The following is a 26698-nucleotide window of genomic DNA, read 5'->3' on the forward strand; positions in this document are numbered from 1 at the left end:
TGTAGTGCCTTTATCTTTAATTCAGGACTGCCAATCAAGCCTGTGAGTCATCCAAAGCATGCCCCAACATGCACAAAAACTTGATGTGGCATTTCTTTGAGACTGACAAATGAAAATTAAGTAACAAAAGTAAATGTAGTACCAGTAGCAGTTACAAAGACCAGGACTTGTGTGTGTGTGTGTGTGTGTGTGTGTGTGTGTGTGTGTGTGTGTGTGTGTGTGTGTGTGTGTGTGTGTGTGTGTGAGGAAAGAGAGACAGTGTGTGTTTGTTGGGAGGGTGTAATGCTTTGCCTTGTATGTGTCTGATATACTACTGTCATTATCTGAGTATTTCTTCATTCATTTGATCTCAATATAACGTCTGACTTGTACACTGTTAATAAAGTGAGTGTGGTTGCTGGGTAAACGTGTGTGTGTCTGTGTGTGTGTATATATACTGGCATTATTCAATATTTACGTAACTTAAATGTTTGAAGTAGAATGCTTCCTCCAACAACAATTACATATCTTATAGCAACTTTGAAACAGTAAGGCAGATAAACCTATTTTACATCAACATGTAAAAAATGTATATATTAATAATAAAATAAATAGAAAACTATTCAATGAATAGCCCATTTTCTAAACATAATGATCATCAGTTCATTATTCCACAGAATTTATTCACTTTCCAACTTGCCCTTGATACTGTCTTGTCCATTTTATATTTACCCTTTGTTTCTGTTTCATTAATGTCTCCATAACCAAATGTATAAGCAGGTCTGTCCAACCATAACTTTGTATTTAAACAGCCCTTTATATTTCATTCATGTATTACTTAACATCAAAGATATTTGAGATCACTTTCTTCGTGAGCTGGACCTCTCAGCCCCCCCCCCCAAAAAAAAAAGTGAATCTTTCTGTGTTCTCCTAGTTCCAAGTAGTCAACCCAGTGGATTTCTTGTTTTGTGTTAATCTAAGTCGAAAGATCAGAAAGGGCTGTAGATTCCATTGATTGTTGCAGCAATTTCTGTCATTGAACAGAGAGCCTGCATTGCCTTGACCTGATGTTGACAACTTTCCTTATTCTACAGAGATCACTGTCACTATTTCCTTCCCCTTGACTTGGATCATAGCTTCTACTCATGTTTAATGCTTCATGTGAAACTCAGTACTTCTAATAGCCAGTGGGAAAGTATATTCTTATTATGTCAGGATGTAGAATCTGAAGTTTCAGTTATTTCACCTGACATACTTTCACTGGTACTGCAAATCATACCAACAAGTAAATACTTGCCCTGCAACACAGTGGACTGACACACAACTAAATCGAACCCACCCAAGTGGGGGCTTTGCCCCCCCCCAATATATACCAACTCTGAGATCGCACTACAGTGGAGAAAAGGGCAAAGTTGAGTAGATGGTCAACTACTTCTTTGCCCTTGGTAAATTCAACGAATCCCTGACACAATTTTCATTGAACTGCAGTCACGTGTTTGCTGAAGTTAGACTTCAACAAACTAATATAGACCTATATAGACCATATGTGCCCTTCTGATTCCTATTTGCATACAGGCAATCCAGTGTACTCAGCCAAGTAGGTTTGAATATACACAGTACAATAATTTCTTTCTACCTTCTGGGGAATTTTGATTATTTAAATATTTTTGTTTCAAGTTCTGTCTTTACAATATGTTAATTTATTTTTCAACATTTCAAGTTCCATTTAAAAGCTCACATTCTAATTTCATAAATCAGTGTGCTCCATGCCTGGAATTCCTTAGTGGCAGTCATTTGTGAGTTCATGGCTTCACGTATTTCCTAATCCTTTCTATTCATCAGGGCTATACAATTATCACGTCTCTGTTTTATTTTCTTGAAATCCAACAGCAAATCTTCCCATGACGGAGTGTATTAGTCTACATTAATATTCTATGAACCAGACACCTTTGCAGAAGCTTACACCCTGTTTTTTTACCCATCACTTGGTCATATGTCCAATCATTTAAAGCTCAAATTATTTTCTCAGATTCATAACCATCTATGGTAAAGATTCTGTAAAATTTTTGGATAGCCACATCAGCAAACTCACCATGTCTCACATTCTGGCCAACGAGCTTTATCAAAAACTCACCAGGGTAAATCTCCTCCCGCACAGAAACAGCATGCACCCTTTCAAGGCCAAAAGAAATATAATAAAATCCTAGGGATTCAGAATAGTCAGGGTAACAAAAGACCTGGAAGCATTTATAAAAAACACCACTGATTTGGAAAAAGACTTTCTAGCCAGAGGCTACACTAAACACATCCTTAGACAGATCTTTGACCCCGTTATTGAACATAAAAAAGTTCACATCCAATTAATACCCAACACAGAAGACAACACTCATGAACTATGCAAACCTTTACAATGGAAAGACAATGAAAAATGGTGCACAGGCATCACACTCACTTTTTCAGTCGACTACCCAGAACTTAAAAAAGCCATCACTGACAACTGGTGCATTATTAGTGAAAACAACACCCTCAACAAGATACTGGCTCCATGGCTAAGCTTTACAATCAGGAAGTACTGAAGCATCCATACCTTCGTGCAGAGCCCATACAGCCCACCAGATTCCACCTTACCAGCAGGCACCTACCCATGTGGCCCTCTCAACTGCAATTACTTCCCCAAAAATAAGAAAAGATTATCTAACAAATTTTATTGAAACTGTAATAGTTCATACCATCATCTACAAGATCTCGGTAAAACCATCAACAAGTTTAAGACCAAAATTGCACACCATTACATAAACACTAGACAGAACAGGTCAATAAACTCTCTAGCAAAACATTCAAATGACAGACCTGGGCATAATATATACCTGTTTCATCTCTCAGACAAAGTTGATTATGGTCAACTAGATGGAAACAGAAATGATAGACAGGAGAAGAAAGAGCTGCAGTGGCAGATTCATCTACAAGCAGGCAAACCACCAGAACTCAACACTATGTTCTCAAGCAACTAAATCCTTAACCTCAGAAAGCTAGACTACCATATATTCTACTGAACATCCTGACCATGGAACTTGGATGTTGGATTTTACAAAAAATATGGACTGCGTCTTTTCATTACTTTGACATATTAAGTATAAGCAGATCATTTACCTAAACAGGACCATCCTGGAGGCACCCACTAAGGACCCTCTCCAATTTTATAGATTCCTGTTATAATATTTATAGTTTATTTCCTAGCCATTTCATTTATCTTGAGATATAAATTGACATCTAAATTCCTTCTCTGTACACCTTCTTCCACAATCCTAAAGATAATAGAATTAATTTGGTAACCAGGCAGGCCCACTGGACATACAGTCCCTTTTTCAGGGATGACCCGAGAGCAATATCTGGTTAAGTAATTTGCTCAAAGTCACAGAGTAGGCAAATGAGGGCTGAAAGAATCAAACCTTGTAGCATAGAAACTGCAGCTCACAGCCTCAAATCTCTGCACTAGCTTCAGTTACAAAGCATCTGTTTTCTTTTCTCCCAGTCCTGTCACCTTGTGGGCACCTTATCTTAATATCAACTCCTTTCTCTAATTTTACCCTCCCAACAACGAGATCCCAGTCAGAATGTGTTTTGTTTTGTTTCCCTCTTTTTTTCCCACATCTCCCTCCTCTGGATTTCCTCTGTAAAGGGTCTCCACATTGTCCTGAGCCTGCACTGATAGTGCTTTCATACAGAGATCACTCTGACAAAGTAGAAGAAATTAGGAAAGGTACCACTGAAGGGATGCCTCTGTATTCTATAACCCTAAGTTTCTTAGTTGCCATTGTTGTCCAACTGCTTGCCTTTCTTGGCAACATTTTGGGTGGTGGTGGTGCCCATTTTACTCCCCAGTGGGAGATTTTGTTCTGTGAGTTCTGGCCAATTCTGCCAAGAGATGAAAAATGTTCACTTTCTGTGCAAAGAGTTATGAGCGGTTTGTGCAATGCATCTTTTATGTTGTCACATGGAAAATTGCTGCTACACAGACTTTGCATGGCACCACTCCCACATTATCTTTTTTTGTTTCCTTAAGTACTGTCTTATCTAGCGGCCTCTACTTTCATTTCATTTTTTTTCTTGATCTCTGCTAATTTTATAATAATTTTCTCTTTATTTACATAATCCTTCTAATAGCCCTTTGCCCAAAAGTTAGTGATTACTCAAAATTTTCTTTTTTTGTAAAATTTTTACTTTCTACCTCTAGAGGTTTAGAGGTCCCCAACCAGCAACTGCATTTTCTAGTACCTTGCTGAGGCTCAGCACTATAAAATAAAAGTGGCTTTGGAAAAGAAGAAGGCTGTATTTGATGGTTAAAACCAGAAGTAAAAAGTGTTTATATACAAAATTGTTGATTTACTCAATAAACAGAACTTAGTAGCAGCAAGAGTTGTCTTGTCCTGAATGAATTAGGGAGCTGCCTTCCAGACGTTATTATTTATGGTCATTGCTGGAGATTATTTTGTTACTTGTGCCTTGACTGATCTGTATCTTGTTCTGCATTATATTGCTATCATAGTAAAAGTGAGACTGGCATGTGCGTTCATACACTACAACAGAAAGGTACACAAAATTGAGTAACATTAAATGTTACACTACATTAATCTGGAGAATTGCTGCAAGGACAACTTACATGGCATTCAAACAATGTAATCTCATTTATTTGAATCGGTATTTTCTGAGTATTATGTTATAGGATTACAATAAATAATATAATTTCATTGTTTCATAATAACTATTATTCCCATTTGTCTCTGTAGCCTCCACATACTATTTCTATCATTGACTAATCCATGTAATCACCTACTTAGTGGGCCTAAGTGAGAAAATGCTGCTATGTGTGTGTCTGTGGGTGTGTGTCTGTACGTCTGTGTGGGAGCTTGTGTATTTATGCAAATATTATTCATGTCTTGCAATAACACTGTTTTATGGCGTTTGCATAAACTACGTTGCTATATCAATGTGAAAACCATTAAAAAAATAAAAAAGAGAAGAATTTATGCAGCAATTCACCATATACTGAAAAAGTTGCATAGAACAGTCTGTGGTGCTGTCATTTTACATAAACACCCAGACATATTGCATCAGCTTTTCCTATTAGAAGCAAATTAAAAATATCTCTGTTGCCGCAGCAGTATAATTGCTTATAGAATTACTACTCACACACAACTGACAGATGTGGCAGCTGCAACCAATCAGTTGGTGACACCCACAAACCTCCGTAGGGACCAATCCACCTCCTAATCTGCAAGAAAAATGAGACATCTGTGCTTTCCATGGCATGTCTCATAAATAAATCAGAGCACCTACATACAAAGAGGCAGCACAGCCAGTCTTATGCTGAACCTGAGAATCTTGGCTTGACTTGCATAATGCCCCACTGCTAACTCCAAGTTTCCTACATTGCACTGATGTCAGAATTTTATTTTGAGAAAGCTATTAATATTTTGTTGAGTCTAGCAATATTTATTGTGTTGCATGGGGCATTTATTCCGTGCATTTACATGCAGAATAACAAATCATTTGCAGACAAGGCAGCTTCTGGAGTGATTTACAGATGTTTCCTGTACTTTGTGATTTATTCTTGCTTCAGTGAAATTCTTAAAAAAAAGCAGAAGATAACAGAACAGATCCAGCAGCCTGAAGGATCACATTTTTCAATAGTTTGTTCAACTGTTCCTGGCATTTTATTTGATATCAAGTTAGGCTTACACATTCAGTATTCCATTTGTAAAATACACACTGTCTCCTTATTTGGGTGAGTAACCTATGGCAGGCATGGCAAATTTTTGAACAAGCACTGCCCATTACTTCTGGCCCTGTATGTTATCTTGTCTCAGTGGGAACGCGGGGGGGGGGGGTTATCACTATTTTCAGAACACAGTGAAGAGTATTACTAGCCGGATCAGACCCAGCAAAAAATATGTTCAAGGGGATATCAGAAAAAAAATCAATGTTTAAAGAACACGGTGTCACAAAATGTAGGGCAGAATGAAGGACAACTGACCATGGGCTGCATACTTTCATTTTTCATCTTTATCTAACATATCAGATTCTATCTGTGCCAAACATAGTTATTTTCTGCTCCAGATGGTGTCACTTAGGCATGCCAAGAAGGCAATCATTCTGCATTAGTTCATATTTATTCTTCGTGGACATTTTGCAAATATGCTCTATAACACATTTTCAAATTACTGCATAAAATATATTATTTTGTCACAGAGTTACACTTGTGTTTAGTTTATCAATAAAACATTTTATTAAACCCATGTTTCTACTTTTGTTTGGATGATAGATTTCTGATTTGTGTGCAGGTGTTGTATAGGTCGCCTACAATTAATTTCATCATTTAATAATAACCACAACTCCCATATTGTCTCTGCAACTTCCACATACCATCTCTATCTATTTCACATAATCATCTACATAGGTTTAGTTAGGTTTAGTTAAAGAGTTAAAAGTGTAAAATCTTATGATTAGTCAATATCTCTCCCACTTTTTGTGCAGGCTGTTTTAGTGACTCTTTTTGCATGGTACAGTAGGTAATTTCATAGAAATTACCTATTTGCTGCAGCCTGGAAAATACAAAATGCAGGACAGTTGTAGCAAGGCCAGAATATAAGATGTGTGATGACAGCAACTTTCGGATCAAGGAGAAGAACCAAAGTTTTTCTTGCCATGACCATACTGGATTATAAACATGGCTGTTCTGTAAAAGAAATGAGCTTAGAAGGTTCTGATTCTGGATCCAGTGAAATGGACTCTGTGGCCACCACCTTATAGAAAAGAGTGTTGTCTGGGTACATGTTTGTACATATTTTAATACTGGAAGTGAATGCTTTAGAATGTTGTTTTGCTCTTCTTGAGCTGAGGTGTGTCAGCATTTTTTAAATAAGGACAGCTGTTAAATTAATACAGTTTTTTTTTGAGTATCCAGCTGTCTTGTTATTTTGATGTGCCTCATACCTTAGAAACAGAAGATGATGCTGTCATGCAGATATTGTGTGTACTGGCTGCCAGCTTTCCCGATGCATAATAAAACATTTTTTAGCTCTGTGCCTTTACTTGATGCACATGCTCATGCACATGTACATGTAGGAATGTACATGGATATCTCACTGACATCCATCCCTGCATGTGTGTGTGTGTACGGATGTTTGATGATGACGGTATAGATGAGCAGAGAAACCATGTGTTGTGATATTTGAAGTCTGAGAGTAAGGACATAGCTAGCATGATTGCCTGCACAATAACTTGAGGTAGAATGCCACTCAATGTGACTGAGATATTTTATCTTTGCTCATATTCTTCCTCCCTTTACCCTTTTGCTGTGTGTTAGTGGTATTACTGTTTCTTTTGGCCAATAATAATTAGTATAGCAGTGTAGCAAATCATCCTGCATACTGAGCATGCAAAGGCATTATGGATGTATAGATGTGCCTTGCCTACTAAAGTTATCATTACCTGCATCTTAACATTTTTTATCACACTAGGCAGGCTTTCTAATAAATTCCCCCTCCAATATCAACATCCCCACTTGTTTGTTTTTTTTTCCCCTGTGTGATGCCTGTATTTATCACCCCTGCACAGTTTATTCTGTGTATTATTCTGGTTGTGTTTCAACTTTTCATTTTCTTGGTATTACTGTACTTTGTTGTTCTTTTCACTCTATAATTTACCCTGTTATTTATTTATTTATTTATTTATTTATTTATTTGTTTATTTATTTATTTATGTTAACCGGGTAATGTCTAGCTGGGCATGGGGCCCATTTTCAGTGGAGACCCGGAGAGAAAAGCTACCAAAACATAAAGTAGAACGAGTTATCAATAATTACAATAAGAAGAAAACATCATATAAAAAACTAAAACTAGAACAATATTTACAAAGTGTTAGTCAGGCTTGAGATGTTGTACAGATTAACTTTGATTTTGTACACCATGTGTACATTAACAGCCATGTATGTTAACTGTTCTCCATGAATGGCACATGTTGATACAACTTGACTTTTTCCTATCATTAGGGGACAGTCCAAATATCACTACAGATCCTTACAGATTTCTTCCATTAGAAATAATTGAGTTTCTACCATGGAGTACTGCCCTAGGCTAGCTCTGATCCCTGGTCTGCACTGGCAGGTACAACATAAAATGCATGAGTATGCAATGATCAGAGTCCCTTTCACTTCACTAGCAGTATCAGTGTTTCTTTTCTACCTCATAATCACAATGTCCCCTTTCCTCTAGTACCTCACAGTTCCCCAAAATACTATTAGGTAATGTTGGTACAACTAGACAGTTTGTTTTTTTTTTGGGGGGGGGGGGCAGAGAGCTATACAACAGCACTTTATGACACACAGAATTAGTTCTATTTGCTGCATGTGAAGGACAATTAATGCAGAAGCTTGATTTGGGTAGCCTTCGCAAAGTGATTTTTAGTCCATGGAGATTATGCTTATTACAGCAATTATGGTTTACCAGAGCTAATGTGAATACCCTTTCTGTAATTACTAAGGATTTCTCTCTGGTCACTCTTGTTGATGCAGTAGACACTGTTATTCCACTTGATGTGATTTACCTGAACTTTGCCAAAGTGTCTGACACTGTTTCAAACAGAACTGTACTCTTTACCCCATAAAAGCTGATGGTTAATAGTTATATCACAAGGGAGACTAGGAGATAACTTAAAGTTCAGTCATCTACAATTAAGATCAGATATTCATTCTCCTGTCTTCAGTTTCTTAGTAATGGCATACATCAGAGGTCAATATTAGGCCTGCTAATTTTAACATATTTAGGGCCACTTAACCAGTTTCGCAATGTACATGGGTGGGCAAATTTGTTGATGACATGAAGGTTGCTGCTGTAATAACTAGATCAGAAGATCAACAGAGTACCTTATGGACTTCATGTTCTTTTGGTCAGCTGATAATCAAATTATATTTAATACAACAATGCTGTGCTGTGCAAATGGCTATAAATAATTAGGAATATCTGTATTCACTGAATCTTCAGCTGTTGTCCAAAGTAGGCCACTTTAAAGACTTAGGAATCATTGTTGGACAAAAGGCTTCGCTTTAGATCTAATTTTAAATGGCAGAAAATGCTACTCTATTAAAAACATACTGTGGTCAATGTCTAGGAGGGATCCTGATGTAATACTGCCACTATTCAAAACCTTAGTTAAAACGCATACACAACACAGCGCCGCCTTCTATATTTATAGCAGTGGGGACATTCAGAAGTTAGAAATAATTCAAAATGAATTCACCTAAAGTATTTCCACCATTAAATCAATGTTTTGTTATGAGCTAATGGCTTACTTGAAGTTATATTCAGTATATTACAAACTATAAGAGTATATTTAATCATATCCCACAAAAGCCTTAAAGATGACTTGTCAGTGGCGGCTGCACTTGACTTAAAATGTATTCCTCACCCTTAATTTGCTAGGACCAATAACTTTATTATTGAAACTGACAAGTATGACACAGTTATAAAAAAAGCTTTTTCCAAACATTGTGGCCACACTATGGCATAAACTGTCTGGGTTAAGACATGGCAGACACGTTGACTAATTTTTGAACTCCCTCATCACTGATCTCCTAGAAAATGACTGCCAGTGAAGTTTCTAAGTATGCAACAGATGTCACTGACTTGTTTTCACAGATTTCCCTTTACTTCATATTGCTGCAACTGTGGAGTTGGTAACTATAAGTATGGGGGCTTGACACCCTACAAAAATGCTTACTTTTATTTTTTCATTGGGTTGAAATCCCAACCAGCTGTGCTCAGTACTGAGTTGTAACTTCACATATCATAGCAGAAGTGAGGCAGTAGTTGTTACCCATGCTCTGTGGCATGCAGGCTCCAAGATAAATCCATTTGAGGTGTATGAGTCTTTGACAACACAAACACTGTAACATTGCAACAAACATTGTACTTAACATAAATTTACCACAGGCCTTTTTGACTAAAAGTGTCGTTGTCCAAACAATATTGCAAAAATATACCACTTTTTTCTGCAGTTCACAACAAAGGAAGGAGAAATAAAAGCCATAGTACTGACAAAAGTGTGAGAACAGAATAATGCTAAATCAGGGGGCATCACATATAATGTGGCTTCTGATTTATCTATTGGAAACTGTATCCAATCTTTGTTTTATGTTCTGACATACTAGATAGGTTCATGTGTTTATACTAGGCTAATAACCACCAGGATCTTTAAAAGCCTTGATATGCAACCCAACCCAGGTTTGTCACAGAGTTCCTTGGTCGCCTATGCTGTGGAGTATGCTAGTAAAGATGTGACTAAGTGTTATGTTGGGGAGAGGTGGTATGTTAGCTGGGGGTTAATTTACTTACTGTCAACCTCTGCCCATCAGAGACATGGGGCCAGACTGATGGTGAATTTGCAATTTCCCATCCAATGATCAAGTTTTCTTTTAAATACGGTCAGGGATGAACTTTGCTTTGTGTATATGGGGCACTTATTTCATAGCACGGGGATCCTCTGAGACACATATCGGTCCCTCCAACAGGTTCTATTTATGTCTCAGACAAAGTTCAGGTCCTTGGATCTAGTGTTTCTGGTGCTGTTAGTCATGCACATGTGCAAGAGATCCATCAGAGATGGATCTGAGGATGCCTTATATGCTAGGTATAGATCACCTCTCAGTAAACAGTAGGAAAGTGAGTACAGAGATAGGACCGTAAGGTGATCTGTGTAGGACAGGGCATTCATACCATGGATTATCCTGTTGTGGAATCTTTGAGAGCATTCCAACTGTTGCAGGTGCTTAGTTAGGCACATGCCAAAGGGGCATTGTATTCAGTGATGGGTCTGATAAGGGCTGAGTAGAGTAGTACTATTATATCCTTGGACATGGATGCTATACCCTTGCTTATGAATTGGGCAGGATAGAATGATTTTCTTATGGAGAACAAGATGGCCGCTGTCCTGTAGGGAGTGCTGAAACTCAGGAGAGCATCACTTAAAAATATATCTGCTTTTTTCACCAGTAAGACTTAACATTTTTCTCATCAAAAACACGGATTAACTACTACTACACATCGTTTCAAACACCAGAAGAAAAAAAAAAACTGAAACTCTTACCATTTAGTCTGGATTGTTGCTGATTATTTGGGAACCTGGATACCACATGTGAATCCTGCACAGTAAGGGACTTGGCCTAACACTCCTGAAATTAAATCAGAAAAACTTTCCTAAATCTCAGCCAGCTTCAACCATCAATCAATAATTAAAATGCCTCTAGCATCAGAAGATATGGAAAGTCAAACAACAAAAACTAAATTTTCTGCTATTAATTCTCCAGAGAAAGACTCTTCTTCCTCTTCTAAAAGGCCCAGAGTCCAGAAGGCCTGGGATACTAATAAAAATACCAATACAGCCAAAGGTAAAGCAGAAAGCTCCAACTTGGATGACTTAAAGGCAGCACTGCAACCGTTACAAGATGCTATACTAAATCTTACAGATCAGACAAAAGCTATTGGATCATCTACAGACAAGATTCTAACAAGGCTAGACAAGATTGAGTCCAAAATAATGAACCAGGACATTAAAATTGATTTCATGCAGGAGGAACTGAAAGTAAATAAAAAATCAATCCAGGATCTGCATACAAAAATTCTGGATCTCGAAGCTAGATCCAGAAGAAACAATCTAATTATAAGAGGTATCCATGAAAGCATTGAACACTCCAAGTTAACAGAGGTGATAACATCCATTTTCAGTCTCTTACTCGATAATGACCAAGAGGCTAAACAAATTACAATAGAAAGAGCACACAGAGCGTTAAGAGCCCCCTCTGAAGCAACAAACCCCAGAATTGTTTATGCTAAAATTCTCAATTTCTACCATGTGAACAAACTCTTAGCTGCAGCCAAGCTCAAAAAAACAATAACGTGGCAAGGAATGAAAGTATCCATATCGCAAGATCTTCCCCAACAAATCAAGGTGGCAAGACAACAATTAGCCCCATTCTGTGCATATCTTATTAACAGGAACATAAGATTTCAAATGAAGTACCCCAACTCTTTATCATTTACTGCCCAAGAACAAAAACACACAGTCTCCAACAAAGAAGATGCTGCTACTGTTTTTATTAAGCTGTTCGGTACCAACCCGGCTAAAGAATCAAAATAGAGGGAAGAACCAAATTAATCTATTTAACTTAGCGACTCACTTCTACAAAGATGAAGAACTAATATTCAAAGCTCTTTCTTTTCCTTGATCTTGCCGGGTCCAGAAATGATTCCTTGTCTTATCCTAACATTTTACCTTGTCCTGGAGCTGCCAGAATGGTGATGGGGATGGGCCTGCCTGTTTCGGAAGCGCCTGCAGTGGCTGGAGAGCAATCCTTGCCTCTCGTAGATCCCTGAAGTCATAGTTCTCCAAGCACTGCCTCGTGGTTGTAAATCCTCAGCATGGCCTAAGGCGACTGCATTTCCCAGCAGTCGCCCGTCCTAGCGTGACCTCGACGTATCAGCTAACCTCCCAGGATGCTTTATTCCCTTAAAGCAACAGGTTGATTTACAGAAGTATAACCTGCGTCGGCTGGTGCCCTCCTTCACATACAACAGCGTGTACATTGCAGCGCTGTTAAAAGATCAATCGCGGAGTCTCGGACATATATATTGCTTACCGACACTGAGAAGATCATTGTCTCAGAGGTAACGGAAAAGCACTGGTCCTCAGCGCATTGCACTTCGGAAGAAAAGCTCGCAGTATACTCAGATGGAACTAATTCATTATATGAAGGACGCTATTTAGGGGTCAACGAGCTCCAGACCAACAATGTTTGCAATATGTATGTCTGGTATGAGATTCAATTTCTCTCTGTATTTACAGTTCTCTTATCCAATTGTTAAACCCAGGCAATCTAGATACAGGCAACACCCCTCCTCAAGGCTCCACAGTTGTGTAGTCCGTTTTACAGTTTATGCAGGATTTACAAGGGTAGTAGTCTCCTAAGATCTAGTCATATTTTAAATACATGCCTTACTTCACTTAACTACATTCATACTGTTTTGGTCTGCCTATGAAACTTGTTTGCATATGTCCCAGTGGTAATACTAGCTTTTTCTAGGTCAATGATTTTCAAATGGCTGATCTCAGACCCCCTTTGTGTAGCTGAGATAACCTACTCTAACTAATACAGCAAGTTCCTACATTCTCTTAAAGGAATATCTATTTGAATTAACAGTTTTATTTGCAGAATCTTCCACATCTCATTTTGGATCAATACTTAACAGCATTGTCATGTACATACCACTTGGCGAAAACCACCTCACTACTCTGCAATATGCTATATTTATATATATATTAAAATGAGGTATGTATCTCTACTAAGCTGTATGTTATTTACCTTGGGGTACTACACCTGTGGTGCGCAGGTCCCAAGGATCTCAGGAATTTTGAAAAAAAAAAAAACAAATGTTGTTTATTTAAGAACCCTCTGATCTCTACCTGTAAGAGTGCAAAAACCTTTGATTTAAACATCTTGTTACCAATATAAGATATGTAATTTAAAGTAAGGTATTTACAGTACCCATATTAATTTGTAGGAATCTGATTGGCTTGTTTGTTATGCTAGCACCCATATGAAATACACATGTTGCTTTTTTCTGATAAAATGCCTCACTTACCAAATTGCTCAAATTCACAAATGAACATGAAAACACCCACCGAAGTAAACCCATATCCCATTACACTATACTACCAATTACGCAATGACGCTTGTGTCCCTGATGTGACCTATTATGCAAGCATGCCATCTTGAAGCAGCAGCACTTCCGTACATACCACAAAGTATTTTTAGTGACCCTGACTTGAATAAAACTGGTTTGTTAGATCTTGGACGGGTCACATATGCCAGGTATTTATTGTTATTATTTACACTTTAAAAATTCTAATCTGAAGGTTAGGTCAAAAATTCTAACCTGTAGATATTTGATATACCCCTGTAAATCAAGCTCTTGTCAAGGTCACATGGGATAATGCAAGCTTTTTTGCGAGTAAAATAGTTCTTGAAAGTGCAGTAATTGTATTTCTAAGAATCGTGTTATTTTAGTATTCTGAAAATGCAATTGCTAAGGGATGAATCAAGGGTCCTTCATGAATAAGAGCCCTTTACTGCTTGACTACCCTCTAAGTGTGTATGTCTATTACAATAGTCTACTATTCTTCCTAGTGTGTCACGCAAAAACAGAAAGGTAAAGTTGGCGTTGACAGCTGAATTTTGATAACTTAACGGACCTAATTGTCGTTTTAGGGTAAAATCTATTGTACTTTCAAGACAGGGTCAAAGCTACATATAACCGGATACGAGGCCAGGATCATTGCAGATAAATGAGTCTTGATTACCTTGAATGTATACTGCACTTAATACAACATGCTTAAAAGAAAAGATGTTACATGTAAACTCTGGGATCATATAACTTAATGTGATACATTGAATGTTCTGTTGAATTTAGACGGGGTCTAGTCATTATAATACCTAAGTGATGTAGAAGCTGAGCAATTTTACAATATTACTTTACAGCTACTATCGTGCTGTTACTGTAAGTGAACATGGTTTATAAAGTGGTTTCATTTCTTGGAAGATCTAGGATTCACACTATCTAATTATTTCTTGTAGTGTAATCCTGGATCACTGTTTAGTGGTTATTAGATGAGATTTTTATGTTAAATAGTAAAACTGAACATAACCTAGTAGAGGTAACCCACTGTATTTTAAATGAAATGTTAATGAAGTTGACTAGAAGTGTGTTCGTAAAGCTCTTTATACTTATAAATGCTGGAAAACGTATGTTCCCATTTATAACATATTGACACAGAATAGAGAGCCTAAGGTGTTCAAGATTCACAGTACATATATCATATCTGGAATGGAATGGAAGGATATGTATTTCTTATGTATAATACACACTAAAAGGAATGAGGACTTAATCTAGTATAGAGGTCTTCAGAGTAATACACCTTACATAGACCTATGTTGACTAGATGGATGTGCTCGGAAACTCCTTCCCCTTGGGGAAATAGAATTTAAACTATTACTAACAGATTTTGGGACAAGTTAAATATGACTACGAAGTCTTACTATTCACTATAAATATGTTACTGTATTGGGTTTTTTTTTTTTTTTTTTTGCTTTTTCTACACTTAAGACATGCTCTGAATGAGTTAGGCAGTGTTTTAATTCAAGTCAGCGTAGCTTTCTAGCTCTTGTAGAATTGTAGATTATATTCTGGGATACATTACTTCTTAATTTGCACTGGTATTTTAGCTTAGCACGTAGGAAAGAGAGCGTTTCAATTGTTTGCAATGTGTTTAAATAATTTATGTATCCCAGCCTCTTCCAGGCTAAAGGAGGAAGTGGTTATGCATGGGAGATACGCTGGAAGAGTCGCCCATCTATGGATTTATAATGTATTTTACTTTTTTACGCCCTCTGTGTTAAACTATTGCACCCTAGAAAAGATTAACCTTTTTTCTTACTCACAAATGATAAGATTGTTATGTGGAAGATAGCCTCATGGAATGTCAAAGGCATACAAGCTGAAAGCAAAAGAAAACTTATCCTTCATCTGCTGTTCAAAACCAATCTAGATTGCATCTTGTTACAAGAAACACACCTATTAAGAGAACAATGGAGCTCCATAAAAAATAAAAGATGGATTAAGGAAGTTATAGCAGCGGGGATTAGAACTAATAAAGTAGGAGTAGCTATCTTTATTAAAAACTCCTTTAAACATTCTATTGTAAAACAGGACTTTGACTCTGAGGGCAGATGGTGTTACTTTGTAACTAAAATAGACTACTTGGATAAACCTATTATGATCCTAAACATATATGCCCCCTGTACACTACAACATAACTTCATAATGAACTTGTATAACATCCTTCATAAATTCCCGGAACACTACTATATAATTGGGGGAGATTGGAATTCTATCCAGGACCCAATTCTAGACAGATCTAATAAGATGTCCGTAAATAATCCACAAGCCTCCTCCGCTATTGCAGACCTTAAAAGTGACTTTAATCTATTCGACCCCTATTGTAATAATCCCGACAACCTTAAGAACAGAGGTTATACCTTTTTTTCTCAGTGTCATAAGTCCTGGTCCAGGCTGGACTTTTTTCTAGTTTCAGACATTTTTCATAATTTTGCAACTAATATCTGCATTGAACCGAGATCAATCTCTGATCACTCAAAGATTACTTTATCTGTAGAATGGTCCCGCTCTACACCTCCAAATTTTTCGGTGAGAGGTTGGAAACTTAACCCTAATTTACTAGGAAAGTTGGATATTAAGAAAGAAATTAATACCTTATTAGATCAATGTATACTTGCTATTAAGGACTCCAACACCTCGTTCGATATTTCTTGGGCTACCACTAAGGTTTTGATCAGAGGATTATTAATCAATAAAGCCTCCCATTATAAGAACGAGTATATCACTAAAGAGAAGACTATACAGGAGGAATTAAAATCCCTCGAAACACGTATTCAACAAAACTACACATCAGATCTAGAGAAGGAGATTACCCAGCTGCAGTTAAAATTAACATCATTACAGGCGGATAACCTATCATTCTATGAGATAAAAACCTTAGCTAATTATTCACATTGGGCTCAACTTCCCTCTAAGTTTCTGGCGAGATTGATTAATCAACATAGCAATACTCCCCCTATCTCAAGAATTAAGGTCCATCAAAATTATATATGTAACACACAAGACATAATAAAGATATTTGAAGATATATATGAAGAAGTATACAATCCTAGCCCTAATTCTATAGACAAACAAGAACTAAACTTATTCCTTGACAATCTAGTCACACCAAAGATAGATGAACATCATCGATCCTTATTAGCGGCCGATATCACTCAAAGAGATACTATGTCTGCGATCAATAACCTTAAAATCAATAAAGCACCAGGACCGGATGGATTCACGGCGGAATTTTATAAAGCTTTTAGCCAGAAATTAACAATCATTCTATGTCACCTATTTAACTTTATTATTCAGGAAGGTGTTTGTGACCCCCACCTAAATGCATCCCGAACTATTCTAATCCCCAAACCAAATAAAGACAGTACCAACCCCAATAATTATAGACCCATTTCTATCATTAATATAGACATTAAAATTTTGGCAGCAATTTTAGCTTGTAGATTGAAATCTGGGATTAATAAAATCATCTCTCCTGAACAATCAGGGTTTATAAACCAGAGACAAACCTTTGACCAGACTCTTACACTAAATGCTATGTCCTCTTTATCATTGATTAAGCGTACCCCCATCTACGCCCTAGCTATCGATGCATCCAAAGCATTTGACAGAATTAGCAAAGAATTCTTGATCTCGGTTCTACAAAAATTTAATTTCCCTACACAGTTTATACACACTCTTAATACCCTTTATAAAAATGCGTATACTACTTTGCAAATAAACAAATATAGCTCCAAAAGGATAATGATTAATAATGGTATCAGGCAGGGATGCCCTCTATCACCGCTTTTATTTAACCTATATATTGAACCTTTACTTTTATTAATTAAACAGAGAACATTCCACCATATTCCAAGATTATTTAATACTGAAATACCCTTATCAGCTTATGCAGATGATTTGAATATTTACTACTCCCTTCCCAACTCTGATATTAACAAAATTAATATCACTTTGCAAACTTTCTCCAAATTCTCGAATTATAAGGTGAATTTAGATAAGACAATGATCTTTCCAATTAACATTTACTCGCAATTACCCAATAAAAGATCTCTACCTGGTATAAAAGTCAATGACCATTTTCAATACCTAGGAGTATCCTTCCAAACAGATGGAAATATACATCATCAAGGGGACTTCTCTAGATGTTGGGGCTTGATACAAAAAGATATGGAAAGATGGACTCAACTAAAACTCCCGGTCCTCTCGAAAGTAGCCATTATCAAAATGAACATTCTGCCTAGACTACTGTATGTTCTAAATGCTACCAACACCCTGATTCATAATAAAGTCTTTAATAAAATTCAATCATTTCTTTCGAAGTTTATATGGCACCCAAGACCCATCAGGATAAGCTATAAAAAACTTATATACCCTAAAGAGAAGGGGGGTCTAAGCCTTCCAGATTTTAGACTTTTGTATGAAATAAATAGAAGCAGTAGAATAATTAATGTTGCAACTTTCAGAGAGGAACTTAGTGCTTGGTGCCCAACGTGGGTCAAACTTTATTACAATTATATTAAATCTCTTTCCATTAATCCCATGGCCCTACCTTTCTTAGACATATCTGCCAAAAGAAAGTACAAAATTCAAAATGACCTATGGTCTCAAATCAAATGTACACAAAACTTGTTTAAATCCCTAGATCTACAGTCTGCTTTTCATCTTCTCCAACCTTTACACCTTAACCCTAACATTAAATTAAACAAGAATTTGGTTAATCTGAATTCGTTCCCACTGATCAAAAGTAAAACTGTTCTGGACCTCTTCTCATGCAGGATGGAACACACTTCTTCTATCAGAATCAAGTTTAAGCTTTCGATCAACTACACCACTATGATTAGACAACTAATGGACATTTGCAACAAATACTGGAGAGATACAGATATTCCCGATCCTCAAATAAAGTTGTGTAAGGTACTTTGGAATCTACTAACTCGTAAAAAGAAAATGGTCTCTCACTCCTACAAATTAATCTCAGCAATTAGATGCACGAAAGAGGCTATCCATTCTGATTTTTGGCTAAAACAAGACCCCTCGATCTCCTCCAAATCCATTGCCCAAGCCACTCAAAAATTTTCCAAAGCTATTCCTCTGTTAAAGTTCAGATATACCCAACTTATGATTGTAAATAACGCATATTACACCCCCGCTTTACTAAACAAGATGTACAAGGAAGTCCCACCATTTTGCCAATTCTGCCCTATGATGAAAGCAGATATCATCCACATCTTTTGGAGTTGCAAATGCTCTTACAAACTTTGGTGTGCCCTCAGAGTCAAATTAGAAAAAATGGGCTATGAAAAATCTAACCTGTCTTGGCAATTTGCCCTTCTTCACATACCCCCGGTAGGCATGGACATTAAGAACACTTATTTCCTAATAACAGCCTTTATGCTGGTAAAATACTATATCACCCTAAACTGGAAAGATAGATCAACCCTATCATGGGAAGGACTCAAACAGATAGTTGGGAAGCATTTTTCTGCTCATAAATACTTGTGGTATTCCATGAGGCTAAATCCATCACAGAGGGAAGCTTGGAAACTGGTATATGAAGGTATATTAACATAATCACACTGCATTCGAACCTCCGGTCTGGAGGTTCTACATAGATGGGCTTTGTATATAGTTATTGTATGTAGAGAAATTTTTGTCTGTACTTATCTTTTAGTCATGTTGTAGGATATGATTTGTTATGTTATGACTAAAAATCAATAAAAAGAATTTAAAAAAAAAAAAAAAAAAAAAAAAAAAAAAGAATGATTTTCTTACAATCTTGGCTAAGTGTTGGTTGAACACCAGATTACTGTCTGCATATGTTCCCAGATCCTTAACTATCAGGTCAACTGTTAGGGGTGTTTTATTGATGAAGTAATTAGCCTGAGTGGATGATTTCCCAAAGGGCACTATAATGCATTTCTTTATATTGAGTTTTAATCCATGGCTTTCATACCAGTCATTTGTTTGTATTAGCCCTTAGCCTCTCTTGTGGGATGTTGGTGTTGTGGGAAAATCTCTGATAGCTCCTAATTTAAAGTCATCTGTGAACTTGGTGAGCCAGAAGCTGTTGACATTAGCCTTGAGTTCTGAGAAGTAGATGCCAAACAGGAGTCTCCCCAGCATGGAGTCCTGGGGTACTCTGTGATGTACAGTCTCCTGGTGGAGGTAGTCTCACCCATCCTGACTTCTTGGGTCCTATCTGTGAGTCAGCTGGAAATCCAGTGAGTTATGTAGGGATCTGTGCCCATTTCTGAGAGTTTGTCAACAATATCTGAGTGGAGGTTTGTATTGAATGCCTTGGCCAGATGAGAGTAGGTGGTATGCACCATTTCCCCTCATCCATAGTCATGTTGATCCTTTCGAATCATGTGTTGTCATGGCTGCTGCACTAGTAGAAAAGCAAGAATCATGCCAGTCCATTCAGCCTTATCAACCCACCTGAACCACCCAGCATTACTATAAAGCCACTCAGGATAATTGAAGGAAAGTCAACATAGCAGCGAACGCTCTGCTTGCTGTTTTAAACTATTCCTGCAAGCCTATTCAGCCTTACTGACCCACCTGAACCACATGGCATTACTCCAAACCCACTCAGAATAATTGAAAGAAAGTCAGCATTGTGGCAAATGCCTTGCTCGCTGTTTTAAACCATTCCTGCCAGTCCATTCAGCCTTACCGACATACATGAACCACCTGGCATTACTCCAAACCCACTCAGGATAATTGAAGAAAACTCAGCATAGCAGAAAATGTCCTGCTCGCTGTTTTAAACCATTCCTGCCAGTCCATTCAGCCTTACTGACCCACCTGAACCACCCGGCATTACTCTAAACCCACTCAGGATAATTGAAGGAAAGTTAGCATAGCAGCGAATGCCATCCTCGCTGTTTTAAACCATTGTATATATTATTGTGAATCCATCTCTTATGGGTTTAACCCAATTATCTCTATTTTGCTACTGTATATCTCAGTCTGTTATCTAACATGCTAGACTGTCATGGCGTGTGCACAGTGAGCGAGGGTTCCAATACAGTATTTACCTCCCTCCCTTTATTCTCCTACCCCCTACAATTACTAAATACTTTGTAACCATTTCTGAAAGAGCAGTCTAAGTGCACTCCCACTCTAATTAAATTTTATTTTATTTTTATTTATTTTATTTTACATTTGTTAACTGGGAAAGTCCAACTGGATACAGGTCCATTTTCAGCAGAGGCCCAGGGAGAAAAGCTCCAAATGTACAAAAACAAGTATAAATACAATGAAATTACAGTGAGTTATCACAAAACTGAGATTTGTTTAACGATATGTACACATGGGTACATGTTTTTCTCACATACACACAGCAAAGGTTGGAAGCAAGTAGCTAAGAAAGAAATAGTTAAAGATTTCATCTGAAAAAGGAAAACACATATATTAAGGTGGTTATCATACATGGTGTAGTGTTAACTTTAAATCTTTCCAGTAGGTGGGTGATACACAAAATTTTAAACAGTTAGAGAGTCAGAGTTTTATTCTTGTAGTGAGGTTCTCATTTATGAATTATGTTTGAGTGGGGGTTAGTCAGGGTTTGCACAGGGACAAAGCCACTGCAGTTTTAGGTATTTCCTAAGGGATGTTTTGAATTGGGATAAGGAGGGGTCAGTGGTGAGTTCAGCAGGAAGTAGGTTCCAGTTTTTACCGGCAGAGTTGGAGAATAGTGATTCACCAGCTGAATTGTTAGTTTTAACAGTTTGCACTAGCAATTTTTTTGGAAGAGCGAAGGGATTTTGGTTACTGTAGAGGGTAATAATATTTTTCAGTATGGGTGTACTGTCTGGTTGGTAGAGGATTTTGTGAACAACTATTAGTTGGTTATATTGCAGTTGATAGGGTAGTTCAAGCCAGTCTAACGATTGAAGGTTAAGGCAGTGATGGGTTCTATAAGCTGATGCTGTGGCAAATCTGGCAATGTTATTGTAGCACCTAGTAAATTTACTGAGGTTTGATTTGCTTAGGTTTATGAAGATGGGTGAGGCATAAAGAAGGGTCGATAGCAGATGTGTACGGGCAATAACAGTTCTAGCAGATTGGGTTAGGAATGGTTTAATCCTGTATAAAGAGCCTAATTTTTTATTAACTGTTTTAATAGTTTTGTCTATGTGAGCATCAAACTTGAGGTTGTTGTTGATGATCACTCCCGGTAGTTTAGTACTAGGTTCTGGGGAAATTATGGTACCACTGTTAGATATTATGGTGAGAGGTGGTGAGGGGACCTTGCGAGTGGGAAAGAACAGTAATAGTTTGGTTTTATTTGTGTTTAATAGTTGGCAACCAATGAGCCAGTTCTCTACTTTGGTGAAAGGGATTTGGGACAAGGATTGTAAATCTGTGGGAGAGATGGCAGAGCAGATTAGGGTTGAGTCATCTGCATACTGAATACAAGTTGCATCAGGGATGACTTTGTACAGGTCATTAATGAATAGGAGAGGACCTAATATAGATCCCTGTAGGACTCCAAGGGTGACTGGTAAAAGGGACAATAGGTTATTCTTCCATAGTACAGCTTGTTGTCTGTCACTTAGGTGAGAATGAAACCAGGTAATTGCTAGGTTATCTATGGAGAGTGATTTTAATGTGTTTAAGAGTAGCTGGTGATTTACCATATAAAATGCCTTCGATAGGTCAAGGAAGAGGGCTGAGGAGAACTTGTTGTCATTACGGTTTTGATTTATTGTATGGGAGAAGGAGAGAAGGGCTGAGGTTGTACTATGGCAAGGTCTAAATCTGTGCTGGGAGGGGGCTAGGAGAGTGTTTTGATTCAGACAGGCAAGAAATTGTTTGTGGATACATTTTCCATTATTTTAGCCAAGGGAGACAGGACAGAATGGCTATAGGCCTATAATTTGAAAGTTCAGTGGAATCTCCCCCTTTATGAAGAGGAACAATGTGTGAGATTTTCCAGGTGTGGGGGATATAGGCTCCGTGGATACTTCTATTGATTAAAATTGATATGGGGTATGCTATTTAATTAGCGGCTTTTTGGAGATATTCTGCAAGTAGTAGATCTGCTGAAAGGGTGGTGGGTTTCAGTTTTTTAAGTAGGGACTTAATACAAGATATTGGTACTGGATCAAGCTTAAAGGGGATTTTATTATCAGGTGTGGGGTTGGTGGTACTTGGAGTATAGGGAGATAGCTTACTGGCTAGGTATTGCACGGTTTCTGTAAAGAAAGTGTTAAAGGTGTTAGCAATGATTTTAGGAGGTTGTTGGAGGGTAGTTAAGGGGTAGAGGTAATTGATTGGCCTGGGTGGAGAAGTTTGTTTATGCCTGACCAGAATTTATGTGGTTGATTTTGGTGCTTTTGTTGCAGATTACAGTAGTAGTTCTTTTTGTCTAGCATAATAGACTTCTTTGTATCATTTCTCAGCTGTTTATATATATGGTGGTCTTTTGGGGATTTAGTGGTTCTCCAGGAGATCCACACTTTGTTGTTTTAGTGCTCAGCTACCAGAGCACTCCTAAGGACAATCCATTTGTGTGTTCCTTCCTCCCCACACCCCACTTTGACTAAGAACAATTCTACCTGCAATTTACAGTTTTTAATCAGGCAAAACTACCTGCAAAACAGCATATTGGCAGCAAAACCATAGTCTTACGACTTACCCAGACGTTTTCCTGATTGTTTTTCCATTAGGAACTGCCAGTATGTGGGTCTATTACCTGAGATCCTAGCCCCTCCCCTTTCAGAAAGTTTACTAATAATAGTACCTCGCAGGAAAGCTGACATTTTCAAATCCTCTCTTGCCCTTGCCCCCCCCAGGTACTGGAGCTCTTGCATAGTGTGCACGCCAGGCAAGTATCACTATTTTGTTTGTTACGTAACATAAATTGCATTAGTTGGATTTGAACTGAGTTTGAAAATGCATTTGTTGGACTTGAATATTGTGTACTACTGATAATTTGGCAGGGAAACATGCTCACTGTGTTTGAAATGCAATCTATGTTATCTGAAATGCCTTACGCTCCATGTTTATAGTATGTGTGAAGGTTTCTTCCTTAAGTTAGTTAAACACAATAATGCAATGCTAAGTCATTTATACTGTTAACAGGAAGAATTGTTTCATATCTTATGATGCCTAGCTAGTTGCAAAACTAATTGCTGAGAATTTGCTGTTTCATTGACTCTGTGAACTCCACATGCTATTGACTGTTTATTTAGTCATATAACCTGCTGGGATAGGTGCAGCTAACTGTGAACTGTTTTATCTGCTAGCTCATTGCAGTGTGTACTATTTTAATTCTGACACAGGGCCCTAGTCACAAAGTGCATGACCTTGTCGTGTGCCTAGCCCTGAATTAAGCCTGGTGGCGGCTGTTAACCTGACCGTAGCCATTTCAAACCTCTCTGTCTTCACTAAGACATATTTTGTTACTATAGCTCGTAAGGGTTGTTTTAGCTAAGTATCCCTTCTCCATCTGATATGCCACTCACTTGCATGCTCCACGCTACCACTTTCTCTTCAGGTGTATTTACCTCCTTGACATATATCTACATACACACGCTAATCTCTCACGCTATAATTCATACCTCTGCTGTATATTTGCTCACCTACATTACCCCCTTAATTCCTCACTATATTCTAATTACCTCTTTCAGCCTGCCAGTCCATTCAGACTTACCGACCCACCTGAGCCACCCGGTATTATTCCAAACCCACTCAGGATAATTGAAGGTAAGTCAGCATAGCGGCGAATGCCCTGCTCACTGTTTTAAACCATTGTATGTATTATTGTGAATCCATCTTTTGTGGGTTTAACCCAACTATCTCTATTTTGCTACTGTATATCTCAGTCTGTTATCTAACATGCTAGACTGTCATGGCTTGTGCACAGTGAGTGAGGGTTCCAATACAGTATTTACCTCCCCCCACTTTACTCCCCTACCCCCTACAATTACTAAATACTTTGTAACCTTTTCTGAAAGAGCGGTCTAAGTGCAGTCCCACTCTAATTAAGTTGTTTTAGTGCTCAGCTACCAGAGCACTCCTAAGGACAATCCATTTGTGTGTCCCTCCCTCCCCCCACCCCACTTTGACCAAGAACAATTCTACCTGCAATTTACAGTTTTTTATCAGGAAAAACTACCTGCAAAACAGCATATTGGTAGCAAAACCATAGTCTTACAACTTACCCAGATGTATTCCTGTTTGTTTTTCCATTAGGAACACTGGATCTCGGCTCTGACCAGCCCAACTTATGAATTACTTACAAACCAACAAACTGCTCTCTAACACTCAACATGGATTTTGCCCCTTTCATAGTACTACCACTGCCCTAATGACCTTTACCAATACTGTCAACACCCATAGAAACAATGGCAAATATGTATCAGCTACCTTCCTAGACCTGTTTAAGGCCTTTGATATGGTCAGTCATAGAATACTTAGCAAGGCCCTTACTGACCTAGGACTTAAGTCAATCCTCCATAACCTGGTTCCAAAGCTACTTAACTGGCTGGCAGAAAGCAGTTCTGTGGCAGCACGAACTTTCTCCTCTTCTTCCAGTCACCCTTAGAGTACCCCAAGGGTCAATACTTGGCCCATTACTTTTCTCTCTCTATACTAACAACCTTCATACTTCTACTCCTCATGCATCTGTCATACAATATGCAGACGATGCCACATTAATATGTGCAGCTTCTTCTTTACCTGAACTCCACACCGTTACTCAAGAATCCTTTCTCTCAGTTGAAACATGGCTTACCAAGTTTCAACTTATTCTTAACCCATCCAAAACTAAACTTCTGCTCTTTAAACCTACTCGATCCCCCCCTGCAGACCCCACATTTAATATCACATCTAACAATAAAACTATTATTTCTCTCACTGAACACACCAAACATCTAGAAGCTGAGATTGATAATAAATTGAAATTTGACATATATATTGCCCAGACCATTTAAAAAGTACATAAAAAGCTGGGCACCCTTTACAGAAACATGCAGTATCTCACCAAAACCACAAAATCCACCATAGCACACACTCATCTAATCTCCACACTTCTTTATGCTTCCCCAATTCTAACTAACCTCAGAAAAACAAACCTAGCTAAACTAGACTCCTGGTATAATAACATAGCTAAGTTTGCCTCAGACGCCCCATACAGATCACATCACTGCACATCTCTAAAGCAGCTTAACTGGTTAGAGTTTTCTCAACTTTTACACTTCAATCAACTTACTTTTGCTCATAAAATCTTTTATCAACCAGAAAAACTCCTGCACTGCAACATCTATTTCATCCCTTCACTAGTAATAGAACTCTTGTCTCCGGTAATAAATTCCTTCTTGAAGTAACTAAAGTCAATAATACAGCAGAAGGATCTCTCTTTTCTAACAGCATTTCTAAAATATGGAACTCCTTACCAACAAATATATCTTCCATCTCCTCACTAACCCAATTTAAGAAAGCATTAAAGACCCACCTCCATGCTATCTGGTTATGCTCCTGTACAAGCGCTGGCTAGTTCTACTATTCCTTTATTACAGTCCTTAAACACCTATTTGAGCATTTATCATTAATTAGATAATGTATCTATTGCTGTCACCTATGAATTTTACCATGTAAATTAGAGTAAACTGATCGATAATGCATAACTCTTTGTAAATTGTATTTTGTCTTATTCTACTTATATTGTGCTATTGATGTTTGATTCATAATCGACTTGTTTTATTTTTATTTATTTATTTTACATTTGTTTACCGGAATAGTCCGACTGGACACAGGTCCATTTTCAGCGGAGGCCCGGGGAGAAAAGCTTCACAAATAATTACAATACATTCTCTTGGTTAACATTAACAGTTAGACAGAACCTTAGTTAATTAACATTAGTATGATATGAGACAGTATTCATGAAGACAGTTACAAAGTTAGTTACATTACAATAG

The sequence above is a fragment of the Protopterus annectens genome, chromosome 2.part1 (genome assembly GCF_019279795.1).
Source record: "Protopterus annectens isolate FY-2018-M chromosome 2.part1, PAN1.0, whole genome shotgun sequence".
Classification (NCBI taxonomy): Eukaryota; Metazoa; Chordata; order Ceratodontiformes; family Protopteridae; genus Protopterus; species Protopterus annectens.